The sequence below is a fragment of the Papaver somniferum genome, chromosome 1 (genome assembly GCF_003573695.1).
Source record: "Papaver somniferum cultivar HN1 chromosome 1, ASM357369v1, whole genome shotgun sequence".
Taxonomy (NCBI): domain Eukaryota; kingdom Viridiplantae; phylum Streptophyta; class Magnoliopsida; order Ranunculales; family Papaveraceae; genus Papaver; species Papaver somniferum.
In genome coordinates this window covers 160527928-160547154 of record NC_039358.1, presented here as the reverse complement: position 1 = coordinate 160547154, position 19227 = coordinate 160527928, and positions in this window count along the sequence as shown.

Here is a 19227-nt window from a genome sequence, read left to right as displayed (position 1 = left end):
TAGAATCATAGTTGTCAGACATTTCATCAAGAGTTGCAGCTAGACCTTTGTTCCCAGTGTATTTTTTCCGATTTGGACACTCATTTGCAAAATGACCAAAACCTTTATACTTAAAGTACTGAGGCATATCCTCATCATCAGTTTCATCATTATCCATGTTTTTAGGAGGAACACGATTATGGGGCTTAACTGATGACCTGGATTTATCTTTGGAAAACCGTCTACTTCTCTTCAAAAGAAGATCCCTAAACTGTCTTGTTTCCTTCAACTCTTCAAGAACATCAGAAAACTTCTGAGAATTGGAAGGATCATCCCTTGGCTTCCTCACATTCTTTCCTTTTCTTTTCAAAGTTGGAGGTATCAGATATTTTTGTTTTTCCTTCATGATTGATGGCTTAACAATCATATTAACATCTTTTCCATCAAAAGACATGATGCCTGGAGTATCCATATGCGTACGGGTTTGTGAGAGGAAATCACAAAATCTCAACAAGCAGTCTTAGGTTAAAAAGAGTTTTAGAGAAGGAAAAACGTATGCAGGGTTACGAAACCTTTAAACACATAGGTTCGTGTACACACAACTCTTAACCTTATAAAAGGTAGAATTGTCTATTTTAACCCTTTTTTTTATCATGAAACAGAGAATACTTTTCCAATATCAATTAGATATGAAAAGCGACACGAATTCCAGATATTACAATGCTCTCAGAGCAAAATCTTAAAAAAAGAAAATCAAAACAATAAAAAAAAATCTTTTTCTAAAGCCTGAGGTGTGCAAAATCTTGACTCTTTTGATCAGGCACATGAGACAAGATGCACTAACCAACACAGGTGAACAATGATCTGTCCACCATATCCTTTTTGATTGGAATTCATAGAACCCTGTTTCTCATAATGTTTAGACCATGAACTTCTTTCTAATGGTCTTGTCTTATCCTTGGAAACTAACTTCTTCGACGAAGATAAATCTTACATACCTCAGCGGTCTTTTGAACAAGTTTCAGCTTGTTTGCTAATCGATTTGCTCTTCGTTGAAGTTTGTTGACATGCCTCAATTTGTGTTTGTACTTGAAACACTTTGACAGTCCATGACCTTTGAGTGAATAATATGAGCATGCAACCTGGAAAATGATTCAGACGCCTGAGATGTGCAAGCTGCTAGACACACAGTGGAACCAGAAAAAGTAGACAGAGAGTTTCCAACGGAAAGGTCAATTTTTTCTTTCAGATTGGTTGAGTTCTCTTCTGAAAGAATATTAAGATTGATGTATGTATTGCTACAATTATCAAAATGAATATTTTCACAAAGAAGCGCAATACTTGATTTTTCGTCTTCATTGGAATCATAGTTGTCAGAAACTTCATAAAGAGTTTGCAGTTAGATCTTTGCTCCCAGTGTATTTTTTCCGATTCGGACACTCATTTTCAAAATGACCAAAACCTTTATACTTAAAGCACTGAGGCATATCCTCATCATCAGTTTCATAATTATCCTTGTTTTTAGGAGGAACACGATTATGGGGCTTAACTGATGACCTGGATTTATCTCTGGAAAACCGTCTACTTCTCTTCAAAGAGAAGATCCCTAAACTGTCTTGTGATCATCGAGACTGACTTGTCAAGATCTTCATCTGATTAATCAGCCTCAGAAAGATCATCTTTAGAGATGCAAACACCTTTACTTTTATTAAGTAATTTGGTGTTCTTTTGTGCTTTAAAAGCAACATCCTTTCCAGATTTGGATGTATGCTCATGATCAAAGATCTTTAACTTCCCAACCAGAGTATTTCTGGAAAGCGTTGCGAGATTATTTCCTTCAACGATGGCATGCTTCTTAGAATCGTATCTGAATGGTAGCGATCTGAGAATTTTCATCACAATGTCCTTTTCAGGAATAGTCTTACCCAATCCAAAGGATGCATTAACAATTTCAGACACTTTGTGATTAAACTTATCAAATGATTCTTCATCTGCCATACGAAGGTTTTCCCAATCAGAATTTAGGTTTTGAAGCCTAGCTTCTTTTTCACAGGTATTCCCTTCAAATACGGTTTCTAAAATATCCCAGGCTTCTTTAGACTTCGTGCACGTAGTCACATGATGCTGAAGATCTGGGGTAATGGCATGTATGATAGCATTTAAGCCGTCATAATTTTTCTTTGCATCAAGGATTTCTTCTGGACTATATCTACCAATATCCTTGGGTATAGACACACCGCCTTCAGGTCCTGATGGCTACACTGGTGTTTTCTATAGGGTGGCTTGGGATATCATCTGTCAAGATCTTATTGCTGCCATTAAATTTTGTTGGTTTAATCAAACCATCCCTGCAAGCTTAAATTCAAACTTCCTTACTTTACTGCCCAAGATTAAAGGAGCAAAGAAGGTAAACCAATTCAGCTCCATTGGCTTGAGAAATTTCTGTTTCAAGATTATTACCAATATTATTACATCAAGAATGAATAACATCATACACAAATTGATTTCTCCACAACAATGTGCATTTATCAAAGGGAGAAATATTCATGAACAAGTCCTTCTAGCATCTGAACTTGTAAATGAAATGAGTGTAACTAGAAGAGGGGGTAATGTGAGCTTAAAACTGGATATATCCCATGCCTATGACACTCTTAGTTGGGATTTCTTACTATCTGCTATGAAGAAATATGGTTTTTCTGAAAGATTTTGCAATTGGATTTGAATACTTCTAAAAAAAACAAATATCTCAATTTTATTAAATGGAGGTCTAATTGGTTATTTTGGTGTTAAAAGGGGTGTTAAACAAGGAGATCCTTCATCTCCCATTTTATACATTCTTGCTGCTGATGTTCTGAGTAGGAAAATTGTTAAATTTATCCATCAAAAGAAGATCCAACCAATGGTCTTCAGAAATTGTATTTATCCTTCTCATATTTTTTTTGCAGATGGCATTTTTATATTTTGTAATGGCTGTAAAAGATCTCTATTTCATCTCAAGAACCTGCTTATAGAATACCAATCTGCATCAGGCCAACTAGTTAGTGCTGCTAAGAGAAAGGTTTTATAGATGGTACTTCATCCAGTAGACAAATACACATTGCAGAATTTATGAATATGGGAATGTCTTCTTTTCCTGACAAATATTTGGGAGTGATGCTAGTTCAAGGTAAAATAAAAGCTGAACATTTATGGTCTTTTGTTGAAATGTTACAAAAGAGGTTGGCCACATAGATTGGTAAATTCTTAAATCTTCAAGCTAGAATTACACTGATTAAGTTTGTCTTGAGTAGTATACCTCTTTATAATATGTCCATCTACAAATTGCCAAAAAAGGTTATAGATGCTTGTGAAAGGATTATTAGAAACTTCTTTTGGAGTGGTCATGCAGAGGAGAGGAAGTTTATAACTATATCTTGGGATAAAGTATGCTCACCAATTGAAGAGGGTGGCTTGGGTATTATAAGAATGGAGGATATCAATAAATCCTTATTAGAGCAAGTCTTATGGTGGAAGAGTTCCATCTTCCACGCCACCTCAGCATTTGGAATTGTGGATGGAAGTGCAAGTGTAGTGGTGGAATAGTGAAAACGCTATTCTTAACAGCACAAAAAAAACGCTATTAAGAATATCACAAAAAAAACGCTATTAAGAATAGCACTCACTGCTATTAAGAATAGCGTTTTTTTCTCAACCGTTGGATTTCAACAACTCATTTTAAATCTACGGATAAAAAAAACGCTATTCTTAATAGCACTGAGTGCTATTAAGAATAGCGTTTTTTTGTGCTATTCTTAATAGCGTTTCTTGTCTTCTACTGCGCTATTCTGATTCCATGGATTCCACGGACCCTTACATCAATTCATGGAACCCTGCTTGGATTTTCTGTGGAAGACCCCAACTTGGAAGCCACTAGACTTGACATTCCATGGTTTTTCCACACTTGGAATAGGTTGGATTCCACCATAAGACTTGCTCTTAATGAAAATGTTGTGGAGAATTCTTACTTCTGAAGAAGATTGGGCAAATTTTTTCTTGGCTAAATACAAGGATAAAAATGGCAGGTGGATTACTTATTATAAAAAATCAACCATTTGGCCTGTAATCAAATTGATAATCCCTGAGTTTGAGGAAAATACTAGATGACTTGTAGGTAATGGAAGAAATATTTCCTTATGGCATGATACTTGGATCCTTGAGAGTAGTATCATTAAACTTTTTCCTCATAATGGCTTTATTCAACAACACCCTCATATGAGAGTATATTATATACTCAAAGATAGTGCTTGGGTCATTCCAGAAGAAGTACTATCTTTTCTTTCTATTGAAGATCTTCATTTACCTTCTTCTGGTCCAGATAAACTAATTTGGACATCTACTCAAGATGGGAACTTTTCGGTTCAGAGTGCTGTTAATATAGTCAGAAGAAAACAACCAAAGTTGAATTGGTACAAGAAAATTTGGAAAACATGTGTCCATCCTTCAACAGATAGCAACATCTGGAAAATCACTAGAGGGGCTTGCACACTGATGAAAATGTACAAAAAAGAGGTATGAATCTAGATTCAAGATGCTATTTATGTTCTAAAAATCAAGATAATATTCCTCATATCTTATGGGATTGTGACTATGGTCAAATTCTCTGGAAATGAATTGGTTGAGTTTTTTCTTTTAAAAATCCAAAATCTTTTGAAGAAGTCATTAAAGCTTGCAGAAATAGGAGTCCTGTAATCCAAGAACTATGGTTTATTGCTTCTTTCAATATAATGGTTGATATCTGGTTCACTAGAAACAATGTTTATTTTGAGAATATTAAACCAGATAACACAAAAACCATTCAAAGATTAAAGAGGAATATTCATGACAGTGAAGTAAGACTCAGAGGACATATGAACAATACTACTTATGATCTGCAAATCCTGAAATATTTCAATATAGGATGCAGAAGGGTTAAATCTTTTAGAGCTATTGAATGCTTCTTTTCTTTACCTGAGCCAAATATTATACTTATATGTTGCGATGGTGCCTCCAAGGGAAACCCTGGTTATGCTGGTTATGGTTTTATTGCAAGGGACAATGTAGGAAATTTTCTTATCGCAGAATGTGGAGGACTAGGAATTACTACCAACTTCATTTCTAAAGTGATGGGGATTATTGCTGCACTTGAATGAACTATGTTTAAGGAGAAAAATAAGGTTATTATCAACTCTGACTCCAAAGCCTCAATTTTTGCTTTCAGAAAAAAACAAATTGCCTTGGTATGTTTTGAATAGATGGGAAAACATCCGCAGGAAGATTAGAACAATCCATTTCAATCATGTTTACAAAGAAATTAACTTTTCTGCTGATTTCTTTGCAAAGAAGGGTGGTTATCTTGGAAAAGGTCAAGTAATAAAATTTAATGAAAGACCTCCTTCTATGCAAATAATAGAACATCCATATACAATATATTACAAATTCTGAATTGTTGCTTTTCTTTGGCTTAGGACATGTTGTCAGCTTCAGCCTTTTTATTTTCTCTCCTTTACTCTCTTTTGGTTGTAAGCTTTGGTTATACCTTAATAAAACTCTGAGTTTGGTTTAAAAAAATAAAAATAAAAAATTGACACGCCGCCTTCTGTAACAACCGGAAGAGTATAGCCATTAACAACACGTACCCATGTTTGAAAATCACGAGCTTGAAGAATAGCACGCATAGAAATTTTCCACTACAAGTAGTTTGAGCCATCGAAGACTGGTGGTACGTTTATGGAGATAGAAATTCTGTTCATAGAGTCAGATCGCTACAAACACATACTTATAAGGTCTTTAAACGTGTTTGCTTGCTCTGGTACCAATTGAAAAAGTGGGGGTCTAACAACCACACCCAATATTTCGTTAGCAATTGATGTTTTTTCAAAGTTGTTGTAGATAGTGATAAAAGGGTTGTTTTAAGACTTGTGAAGGCAATGAATTTTAGACTTAATAAAAATAAAGCAAATTATTTTTCAAAGAGTGATGTCAAGATTTAAAGTGGACTAAGGCTCCGGATTCACTATTACTTCAAGTTGATTGGTTACAAAAATATTTCATAATTATTATCTAGCTCTTTTTCCATTAAATCACTTATTAATCTATAAGGTGTCCAAATATTAAATTATAATCCTTAAGCATGATTTATCAAAGAATTAATTCTAAGCATAAAACATCAAAATGATTCACAACTAATTAAGAAAACCATTTTTATCTCTTTTTTTATTGATCCAAGTGAATTAAATAAAATAAATAATTAAGAAATTATAAAAAGAATTTACCAATCAAACATGAGTGAATAGCTCCTCCGTCGCCTCAGTCACCAGGTATTTTAGCCGCTCATCATGTTGGAAAACCTCTCAAAATATTTCATTGATGCTCAAAAGTGTTTTACAATGAAGAGAAAGACAAGAAAATGATATAAAACAGGATTCTGCGACCCACAGAAGGCGTCCAGAATCAACGATAGAGATAAAGTGTTGTTGTCGTTGAAAAACTATGACCCACGAACGACAGTCGTTGTCTTTGTTGGTAAACGACTGCCTTTGGTAGTCTGTTCTTCCTCTTCTTCTTCCTCCTCGAGCAGCAACAGCAGCAGAACCAGAATCTCTGCAACTTCAATTTTCTTGCTCTGTAGTGCTCTAAACCTCTCCCAATTCTCTCTAAACTTGCTATCCCTTTCTCTGACCTCCAAGGACTCTATTTAAACCCGAAGCATGCATCGAATCTCCTCCATAACTCCACAAATCCTCGGCAGTGAAAGAAAATATTTTCGGATATTTTCTTTCCTGTTTTAGCTTTTCACGCGTTTTCTTTGGTCCAGCACGCTCCAATTCGATTACACATGCTCCAACAGGTTGCTCGATGCATGAAACACGAGCAGAACACACACAAAATCTTCTAGAAGTCGTAGAGAAACTCTTCTGCATGTCTTTTACCTGTTTTGAGCCCGTGAATTGGCTAGCCAATTCTAGCCAAATTTGAGCTAATAGAACACTCACAACAGCTTTTCCATGTTAAATCACAACTTCTCACCAATTTTCAGCGATTGAATCGCACTAGAACACCTTCATTTTGCTGATTGAAAATCTGTCAGGAGTGAAAATGGTTTTCCCGCCAAAACACGAATTTGAATGTTGAAGATGATATGCCCCCTATCCTGAACTGGGGTGCGAATAGAAGATTCCTTGGGGGTGACATGGGAGTGCCCCTTAGTAATTAGGTTACCCCTTATCCAAAAGCGAGAGTCTGAATAACACTTGTCCTCCGGGTGCCAAAATCAACTTTTCGAGCCGAATTTTCCAAAAATGTTTATTTCCTAAAAATACATAAAAACACAATATTAGTACAAAAATAGAGTTCCAACAATACAGACATTGAGGACAAAGTAGACACAAAAATGTGTCTATCAAATACCCCCAAACCTATTATTTGCTAGTCCTCGAGCAAATCTAATCTAAAAAATAAAATGACTACACATAGCACGTGCAGTAAGCCGTTAAACCACTAGGTGTCCCTAGTGGCGGAGTGTTGTCTCCGGAGGGTTTACCAGAGGTGTACCCACAAAACCTTTACTCCAGACCCTAGCTATCTACAACGAACCTTGGAAGGCACTAAAGAATCTCCTTGGTTGGCTTACAATCACTGACTCCAGGAGGAAGTACACTGATACGAAATTCCAATTGTTGTACACGAGTTTACACTCAAGCATACTAAAATTCATATAAAGTGACAGAGCTCTACTCAGATAGTTGCACTATGGACATCATATTCGGAGTCAAACTAATCATATGGATAGAAAAAGGAGATGGAAATAGAAAAATGTAGATGGTTTTGATGTTAACCAAATGATCGATGTTTCACATATCTGTCTCAAGGACACTGCCAGAATGAACCTATCCTAATGGACTGAGATACCGGTCTGACTAATATCAACACAACTGGCATATACAAGGGAACCAGTGGTCAATAACTTAAATCTAGATCAACAAACTGGCAAATACAAGGGAACCAGCAGTTGACTACACAGAACAATAACCATTTTTTTTTTAATTTTTTTTTTTACTTAACGGCATGAATAGATCTTTTTGATCCAAGCACATGCTTCTTGTCAGCAGATTACACGATAGTTCCCACGGGTCCTGCATTCCACGCTTGCTTAGGTGACGGAAACAGGGAGAACACACGCATATTGCTATCCAAGTGTTAATACTTATTCCGATTAGTCTAACTGGTCCGGTCTTTTTTTTTTGTAACTCAGTCACTCTAATTCACCCTAGCAGTGGTAACAACTTGAATCGTGTGCCCCACCTAATCACTTAGAGAAACATAGTTTAAAATGAAAAAATAAAATAAAAAAGAAATGAAAAGGACTCGACGAGAGATGGTGCAACTATCATGTTATTTCTAACACCTGAGCTCTGACAATCTTCGCAACGTCTTGATATTTGTTTTGCATCTTCATGCATGTATGGCCAGTAATAACCTTGTATTTTTGCTCTATGTGCCAAAGATCTTCCTCCACTATGATTGCCAGCATCCCCACTATGTAACATTTTTAGCACATTTTCTCCTTCCTCTTGTGTCAAACATCTGAGTGATGGTCCATTAAAGGATTTTCGGTCTAGCAACTCATCTCTTAATTCATAATTCGTTGCACGGCTTTTTAACTTGTGTGTTTCCAATCTATTTCTTGGTGTTTCTCCTTTCGCTAAATATGCATGAAGTTCCATTCTCCAGTCTGCGATATTCTTCATTGTCTATTATCATCACATCCACGTCTTCTTCTGCTTTATTGATTGATGGTGACAAAAGTGTTTGTATTTTTATGCATCTCGCAGTTAAATCTGTCATCATGCTTGAGATGAAAGCAAAAGCGTCTGCGAGTCTGTTATCCTTTCTTGAAATGTGCCTCCATTTTATTTTTGGGATTTTCGCTGACAATTCTTCAACCAGCTTCTTGTATTTCTTCAAGGATGGTTCAATTGTAGTATACTCTCCCTTTATTTGGCGAATAACTAGCTGCGAATTACTAGTGATCCTGGCATTTTCTAGTTTCATTTCTATTGCGAATTTTAAGGCATGTATCACAGCTTCATATTCTGTTTCATTATTAGTGGATGCAAATTCCAATCTGAATGAAAAATCCATCTTTATTCCTTCTGGCGAAATTAAAACAATTCCAACTCCATTTCCTTCTCCATTTGATGATCCATCTACCAATATCTCCCATCTATTTGGTTCTGTTAATAAATCTTTTGGATCTCCATGCTCTTCTTCTACATCCATCATTTCTTCTACTGCTTCATATTCTTCTAAAGGAAATTCTGCCAAGAAATCTGCAACAACTTGTGATTTTGGTGAAGACAAAATTTCATATTTAATATCAAAGTGGCCTACTTGTGCATTCCATCTTTCCACTCTTCCTGATCTTTTAGAATTCTTTATCACTGATTCAATTGGTACTTTTGATAATACCTTTATCTTGTGTGCTTGAAAGTATATGCGGAGCTTAAATGATGCATAAACTAATGCTAAGATTAACTTTTCAATCTTTGAGTAATTCTTCTCGGCAGTATTAAAAGTTTTGCTAATGTAATAAATGAGTTTCTCCACTCCTGCGTCTACTCGCAATAACACAACACTTAATGCATGCGACGTCGTCGCAAGATAGATCAATAATTCTTCTCCTGATTCTTCTTTTTGTAAAATAGTTGTATTCATAAGATGTTCTTTGATCCCTTGAAAATCTTTTTCACATTCATCAGTCCATTTAAATTTCGCACCCTTCTTGAGTATATCGAAAAAATATTTGTATTTGTCTGATGATCGCGAAATGAATCACCCCAGCGAAGCTAGAAGCCCCTTCAACTTATGTACATCTTTTATTGTTGCTGGTGTTGGCATGTCACGAACTGCTTGCACTTTTTCTGGATCAACCTGTATTCCTTCTTTTGATACAATGTAGCCTAAATTTTTTCCCGATGCAACTCCAATAGTACACTTCTCAGGATTGAATTTAATGTTATACTGCCGCATTTGTTCAAAAATCTCCCTCAGGTCTTGTACATGGTCTTTAGATTCTTTACTCTTTACTAACATGTCATCCACGTATACTTCTAATGTTTTGTGTATCCATTTTGCGAACAACTTCTCTACCATTCTTTGGTATGTCGCTCCCGCATTTCGCAAACCAAATGGCATTTTCGTGTAACAATATAAACCTCTAGGGGCAAAGAAAGCAGTATGTTCTTGATCTTCTTCAGCGAGAGGGATTTGGTTATACCCTTTGTACCCATCTAAAGACGATACCCTATCGTTTCCCGCTGCGGATTCCACCATTTGAGGAATATCTGGTAACAGAAAGCTATCTTTGGGGCAAGCTTTGTTTAAATCAGTGAAATCTATGCAAATCCTGATTCCTTTGTTTTTCTTTGGGAAAATGACCATATTTGCTATCCATTCTGGGTATTTAGCTTCTCTTATGATTCCCTCATCAAGCATTTTCTGTAGTTCTTCTTCTATTTGGGAATGGTAAGTTGTTGCAATTTTCCTTATTCTCTGTTTAAATGGTCTCACATTTTTGTTAATCTCCAACTTGTGGCATGTAATTGATGGATCTATTCCCGGTATCTCATCCATGCTTCCTGCGAAAACATCTTTATATTCTCGCAACAAGTTAAAAATTCTTTCTTCTTCTTCCATATCCATTTTGGTTCCAATTCTCAATATTAGAGGTTCCTCTATAGTCCCAACGTTTATTTATTTTGTTGGTTATGCGGCAGTGTAACTGGGTTTAGGTTCTCCCATTGGTGTTGGTTCTTTTATTGTTTTCATAGGTCCTTCTCCTTCTTCCGAAATTTCGCTGGGTATTCCTTTGCCTTCTTTTGCCCTTATCATATATACTCTAAATTCTCCTTCTTTCCTTGCTTCCTTTGTCAACTTTCTGCGAAATTGTTTCTTTTTTGCTTGTCCTTCATAATGTTTTACTTTAATTTGATGACATAATTTCGCATTGTCAACATCTCCTCTGATTTCACCTATTCCATTTGGTGTGGGGAATTTGATACATTGATGCAACGTGGATACCACAACTTTTATCGCATGTATCCATGGTCTTCCTAATAACATATTATATGGCGATTCCATATCCACCACGCACAACATTACATGTTTTTCGATTTCTCCAAGTGGAATTCGTACCACTATCTCTCCTTTAGGTTTTGTTGTGGATTTTCCAAAGCCGTGAACAAAATATGTTGAACTGGACATTTCTTCATCTTTAAATCCCATTCCCCGGAATGCGTGATAAAATATTATATCCACTGAACTTCCTGTATCGATTAAAGTTCTGTTCAATATCCATTCTCATGTGGATTTTGTCGTTGTCTCCTTCTCTTTTCGCGTAATAGGCACTGTGATAACCAATGGACATGTGTGGTTCAAATTTTCTTTTGGTATTTCTGCCGCCATGAATGTAATTTTTTGCTTTTCCCAATCTTTCAAGGGTGATGTCTTTTCTACCGCCATAACTTTCCTTCCTTCAAAATTTCGTTTATGTATTGTTCCTTTGATGTTTTCATGGAATTCATTAACCATCGTTTTTGTTATCATATTACACTCCAATCTTTTGTCATCTTCATTAATTCTATTCATCTTTCTTTTAACTGGTTCACTGATTTATTTAATCACTTTCTTGATTTGAATATTCTCAACAACAATCTTCAACTTTCGATCTTCAATCTCCCTGTTTCTAGCGCCATTATGTAGTTGCAGGAAATCCTACACTACACCCCTCATATGATTTCATTATTAATCAACTCATTTTTAGGTTTACACTCTTAATTTTATTGATCAATCTTTGAATATTCTTACAGGAAAAGATAAAGAAATCAAGAATGATCTCTGCTCTAGACTTTCTCTCTCCTATTTACTTGTTTCTTACTCAAAAAAGATCTCTCTCCTTTCTTTACAACTTGAACGACTATTTAAAGGGAAATACATAGTGGATGACAGCTAATCTGTCCTTTATTTTGGGGTATGATCTGCGACATTCTCGCAACCTTAAAAATATTAATTTCGCAAGCTCTCTAATTTTCGCAGGACTATCACATCTTTCTCGTGATCTTAGCTGACGTCATTTATTATATTCTTTCTGAAATTGTTCTGCGACGCTGTTGTATTGTGTTGTTGATATTTTCGCTGAAATATTGTCGTTGCGAGATTCTGATCCTACAATAGGTCCCCCGATTTGTCTCTTCTCGGCCCAAGTTCACTTTTGCCTAATGGTAATGGTCACGATATCCATTACTCCGATACTGTTACTCTGCCCGATCCGAGTCCGTCATCCTCTACATCCGGGCCTATCGTGACATAACTCTTCTGCTCCTACGCGTGCTCTGTCAGTACATTTAATGCCCTTTCCGTCGATTCAAACCCGATCATTCAATATGGCTTTTATTTACACGTGTTTACCTCTCCTCCACATGTACTAGATATTCTATTTTACTGTACCGGATCTGAAAGAGTGATTGCATGCTTCGCTTTACTCAGCTCTTCAATGCGTTATCATTTGGGATTATACCACCCGTGTTTGTCAATAAAGTGCTACTACAATAAGTGGGGCAGAGCTGGGTCCCGCTATTTTTGTGCTGCGATAGAATTCCCGGGAGATACATTTTCTTTTGAAATAAGTGTTTAAACAAGCTAGACAGAGATTTATAACCATCTAACATAGCCCATAAAATTATACATAATCAATGAAGGAACCATAAATTATAATTGATGGGGCTAAAATAAAGTTTTATAAACTTGTTGGACTAAATATTAAACATTAGGTAGACTAAATTCTAAATATAGGATGAGTTATAGGGGTTCTCATATGAATTCTAAGATTTTAGGAGGATAGAGCCGGGGATAGTCAACCCTTGGCTTAACTCATGTGCATAATTACTATTTATAGGCCAAAATAATAAGATCGTCATTAATTAAATCCCTAAACAAAAAAAAGGGTTAATCATCTGATTTTTAATTTTAAATTAACATTTGACATAATTAATGTTTTTTTAAAAATAATCAATACCCTCAATCAATAACAGTGTAACCATGATGGAGGGAAAAAACAAAATCAAAACCTTAATTAATTCCATTTCTGTTGTTGTGGAGATTTTGTAAGGGAATAACTAAAATATACACCTCCATCAATTTTAATATAAGAAAACACTTTAGACTTTCTCTCTCATGGCGATTTTTCTCTGCAAACTCAGCCTCATAATAATTTCAATCCTTGGATCTTATTCAGTTTTTGAATGTGCTAATTGAACTTCTCCGCTGTCCAAGGACGGATCTTTGATCCTTCCCATTGGGCCGAGATTTATTGATCAATAGGTTTTGCTTTCGTCATTTTCGAGTAAGTTTTTCTTAGATTTTTATTTTAGATTTTGCTCTTTAGCTATGATCACTGGAAGATCCAGAGAATGAGTAAAAGAATGATGAAAGGGTTGGATAAATCCCAATTGGTGGAGGAGATATTGAAGATAGCAAGTTGTTCATCTAACAACAATAGGGTTTTGTCAAACCATTGAGAAGGTTAACCCAGCTCGAGAGGAAATCTTTCACTATTGAAGAAGAATCTTTTGGATCTCATAAGTGGTGAAATCATAGAAAGAGGAGTAGGTGCTTTTAGATCTTGGTTGGCGTTTGATTGAAGAATAATTGCTTGGATAAAATAAACTCTTGACCCTGCATGGGGACAAACAATGAAGAACAAATGGTCTGAAAGAATAGGAGAAGATGTTTACCTTCTCCATATTCAAAGAAATGATGTAATATAATTTATGAAAGTATCAAGATTAAGAAGGGGAGGATACGATACGAAAATTAGTATTTGTTAGAGCATTTCTCGGTCGAACTCGCATGCGTTTCTATCTCAAGCATGTTTGTCAATGTTAGTGATCAAAACTATAACTCTTGATTTCTAGTCTACTATATCTAAGGTCTCGGAATAGGATATAAAGTGTAGTTGAGCTCAAGAACTCCATGGAAATCATCATTCAAGACGAAGGACTACTCAAGGAACCGGTGGATCTTCATCGACTAAAAGGTATGTGGAGACTTGAACTTATCTATCACTCAAAAGTCTATTTATCTCCTATCTTGAGACAAAAGTCGTTTTGCTATATAGACTTAGATTATACACATTTGCTATTTTGAGCCGATTTTATCTCGCCTATCTATTTCTCGAAATATGTGTTGGTAAGATTTCTCTTTAGCCAAGTTCATCTTTACCTAGTGACGAAAGTCATGACAAGTTTCAATCACTTTGAAAATTGCTTACTTTGACGAAAAATAGTTTGTGAATAACAACTATAGAATATCAACGTCCTCTAAGAATGTTTCAATGATTGAAATGAGGGTTTAGATTATATAACCATTGGAGGATATAAGCATTGTTGTGGAAACACATATATGTATAAGTCATTTTTCCTTGAACCGAAGTTTGCAAACTTTGTTGATCAAGAGAACCGGAATGATGGCGTGAGCCAAGTCTGCGAACTGGCGGAAGTTCTCGACCCGAGAAATTCTGCTAGAGTTTGTGAACTCCGTCTGGGAACTTAAGTCCGCGAACCCAGTTCGCGAACTTGAGTAGGTTATATCTAAAAACGATGTTTGTGAACTTATTCTTATATAAACTAAGGAATGCAAATTGCAAACTGTGGCTATATAGTTCATGAACCGATTCGAGTGAATCAAATCGTTTTTGCTTCGATTGTGTCTTGTGTAGTTACATAAGATTTTCTTGCAATTGAACAACTCTCTAACTAGTTCATTTGAGTCACTTGAACTAGTTATGGTGAAGAAGAATATGGTTGATATGATATGGCTAACCATTTGGTTGACTATTGTTGAACCAACAAATGTACAAGTTTGGGTACGGTTACACAAGCCTAGAAACGTGCATTTCATTTGTGTGTAACAAGCTAGTTTTCGATCTAACGGTTGAAAGATATTAGCTTGAATCTAATCAGGTTTTCATCTAACGGTGAATATTGAATGCTTTGTTACCAAGCTAACATTGATTGCAAATCCTCATTTGAAAGACTATATAAGGGAGAAGTCTAGCAACTGGGAAACCTAATCCCCACACCTTCTGTGTGATACTAGTTGTGCTAAGCTAGAGTTGATTCTCCTTTAACCTTTGGTTTCTTCTTCTAAACCAGGTAAACGACTTAAAGACTTCATTGGGATTGTGAATCCTGACCGATACTACTTTCTCGTAGTTGTGTGATCTGATCTTGCTGTTTCTATCGTACTAAGTACAATCGTAAGGATTGACTTGATATTGATTTCTCCGATAGGCAAGATATAAAAGAAATCACAAACACTTCGTCTCATCGTTTGTGATTCCGCAATATCTTTTTTCGCTGCGTCGATTAAGATTATTGTGAGGTGATTGATAATACTAGGCTGTTCTTCGGGAACATAAGTCTGGTTTATCAATTGGTTCATGTTCACCTTGATTTATCAAAAGACGGAACAAAACTCGTAGATATATTCGTGGGAGACGGATTTATCTATTACCTTATCACATTTGTTTATTGAAGTCTTCGAGTTTGGGTCGTAGCAACTCTTAGTTATATAATTGAAATATCACAGGTTGTGCGTTGTTCAATCAATTAGAATACCCGACTTTTTGGTTGTTTATTTAAATTGATTGACACTTGGATATTGGTCTTTGGTACCATCCAAGTTATCTCTCTAGTATTTGATAAAGACTCGCAGATTTCTATTTGCTTGAGTATATATCAAACCGAGAGATTGAGATATAAAATTTTTGATATACTTTTTATCTAGATTGAGTCTGACTGTCTAGTTGATTCTCTAGAAAGTATATTGGAGTTTGTCCATACAGATTGCTAAGAGAAATATTGAGTGTGGTTGTTGTACCCCCATTTTTTCAATTGGTATCAGAGCAGGCAAACACGTTCAAGACCTTACAAGTCTGTGTTTGTAGCGATCTGACTCTATGGACGATAAAGTATCTTATAATGCTTCACCAGGGTTAAAACCCAATCGTAGAAAAGGTTCTGATAAACTGGCTATTCTCCAAAAAAAATTGGATAAACAAATCCGGATCAATTTTGATCTTATTGCTGAAATTGCGATACTAAGGATTTGAAACCCATTATAAATCCTTTGATGGATGTTAGTAACTCCAGTTGTTCCTCTCTGAAGAACTGTCGTAGATCAGGTGATAAACAACGATTATATGTTGTGAAAACTGATATGACTCAGAACTGCTCTGCCAAACTAAAAGGTGTTGGCCCATGTTTGTTTTGTGATTCCTCCAATCACTTTCAACATGATTGTGTGTCTTTTCAAAAGAGACTAAAAGTTGCAAGTAATCTTCACAAGAGAACTAAACAACTTTTTGCTTCTATAAAAGGACATACAAAACTATCAGGAAACACTAAACAAAATAGTACTGATAGTATGGGAGCTTTTGCTTTAAAATCAACATCACCCTTTCAATGGTTTCTTGAAAGTGGATGTAGCATACATATGACAGGTGATTTCACTTGGTTCGTCTCCTCAGACGACTATGAAGGCGGGCCTGTAACATTTGGATATGGGAGTTGTTGCTACATAAGGAAGAAGGGGACGATCGAATTACCCGGTGTACCTGAAATCCATAATGTAGTCTACGTAAAAGGTATGACTGCAAATCTTCTTTCTGTTAGTCAAATTTGTGACAAAGGCCATCGAGTTGTCTTCAATGTAAATGGATGTGACATTGTAGACAAAATTGAGAAAGTAATTTTTCAAGGAACTCGTGGTAAAAACAACTGTTATCTTCTTGATACTCAGTTCAGCAACTGTTGCAATTTGACTAAGGTGGAATCTACACATCTTTGGCATGAGCGTTTTGGTCACATCAACTACCGTCTTCTAACTAAGATCATTCACAAAGAACTTGTTAGAGGCGTTCCAATGCAAAAATTGAAGGTGTATGTGGTGCCTGTCAAAAGGGTAAACAAACGAAAGTTCACCATAAATCATCTCGAGATATTCTCACTAAAGCTCCACTTGATTTAATTCATATGGAGCTCTTCGGACCAATTCAACAACCCACGGTTGCTGGTAAGAAGTATGCTTTAGTTATGGTAGATGACTATACCAAATTCACTTGGGTTGCATTTCTGTCTCATAAGAATGAAACCCTTGATGAATTCAAGATTATTGTTAAAAGAATCCAGAACGAACAAGGTCGCAAACTAAAGAAAATTAGGAGCGACCGTGTAACTGAATTCAAGGACACTAAGGTGTTTGAATTTTGTGAAGAACTGGGGATTATTCAACAATACTCACCACCCATTACTTCTCAAACTAACGGAGTTGCAGAAAGAAAGAATAGGAACATTCAGGAAATGGCCAGGGTAATGCTCCATAACAAAAACTTACCTCTAAGGTTTTGGGGAGAAGCTGTCTTTACAGCATGTTATTTGATCAACCGTGTTTACTTACGGTCTAAAACCCTAAACACTCCTTATGAGTTTTGGTATGGAAGAAAACCCAACCTACACTATCTTAGAGTGTTCGGAAGTAAGTGTTATATCCTAAAAGATCGAGAACAGAGAGGGAAATTCGATACTAAAAGTGATGAAGGTATCTTTCTTGGCGATGCCTCTGATAGCCGAGACAATTGATGCAATCTGCTAACGTTATTATTGATTATATTAGTGATTTTCATCATGATAATCCTCCTGCTGAATTGCCTCCAACCAAGACAATTGAGAAAGTAAAAGAAATACCAGAATCATCTGAAGTTATTCCAACTGTTGATGATCGTGATATTTCTAGTAACGAGTTGAAGAGCATTGATCAGGCTTCTCTTGGCAAACGAGAACGTGTTCCTCCACGACACCTCTGGTTTCAAAGGAATCATGATCCCAACAGTATTATAGGGGGAAGATATTCTACATCTAAGACTAAAGGGAAACTTCAAAACATGTGCAATTTTGGTTGTTATCTGTCACAAGTAGAACCAAGAAATATTGATGAAGCTCTGAACGATTTCTTTTGGGTGAATGCAATGCATGAAGAGTTAAATCAATTTGAAAGACAAGACGTATGAGAACACGTACCTTGTCCCTCCAATGTTAATATTGTTGGAACAAAATGGATATTCAAGAATAATTCTGATGAATTTGGCATAATTATCAGAAATAAATCCAGACTTGTCGTTCAAGGATACTAACAAATTGAAGGTATCTACTTTGACGAAACCTTTGCTCCTGTGGCACGACTTGAGTCTATTAGACTTTTATTAGCTCATGCTTGTTTTCTCAAGATTAATCTTTTCCAAATGGATATAAAATTCGCATTCCTAAATGAAATGCTAAAGGAGGAAGTATATGTTGCTCAACCTAAAGGATTTGAAAACCTTGATTTTCCAGATCATGTTCTTAAGCTGAAAAAGGCATTATATAGGTTAAAACAAGCACCTAGAGCCTGGTTTGAAAAACTTACCACTTCTCTTATTAGAAAAGGTTTTTCAAGAGGTGGAGCTGATAAAACTTTGTTTACCAAATGGAGTGGGAAAGATGTTGTCATTGCTCAAGTTTATGTAGATGATATCATCTATGGTCCAACTTCTGAGAGATTTGCAAAGGATTTCCAAGTATCTCTTGCTAAAGAATTTGAAATGAGCAATGTTGGTGAATTAAAATTCTTCTTAGGATTACAAATTCAACAATATAAGGATGGAATTTACTTATCCCAGGAAAAGTATGCAAGGGATCTTGTGTCAAAATTCGGTCTGGATAAGTCATCTCCAAAACTGACACCTATGCCCACTACTGGTAAACTGCACAGAGATGAGAAAGAAGTAAAAGTAGATCAAAAATTGTATCGATCTATTATTGGTAGCCTTTTATATCTTATAGCTACTAGACCTGATATTTCTTTTAGTGTTGGTTGATGTGCTAGATTTCAGTCTAATCCAAAGGAATCTCATCTTGCATCTGCAAAAAGGATAATACGATATGTCAATCACACTGTCGGGTATGGTTTATCTTATACTTTTGATACTAACACTGACCTTTCTGCTTATTCAGATGTTGATTGGGCAGGATGTGCAGAAGACAGAAAAAGTACATCAGGGGGTTTCTACTATGTAGGACTGAATCTTGTGGCTTGGCATATCAAGAAGCATAATTCACAGTCCTGTCTACGTGTGAA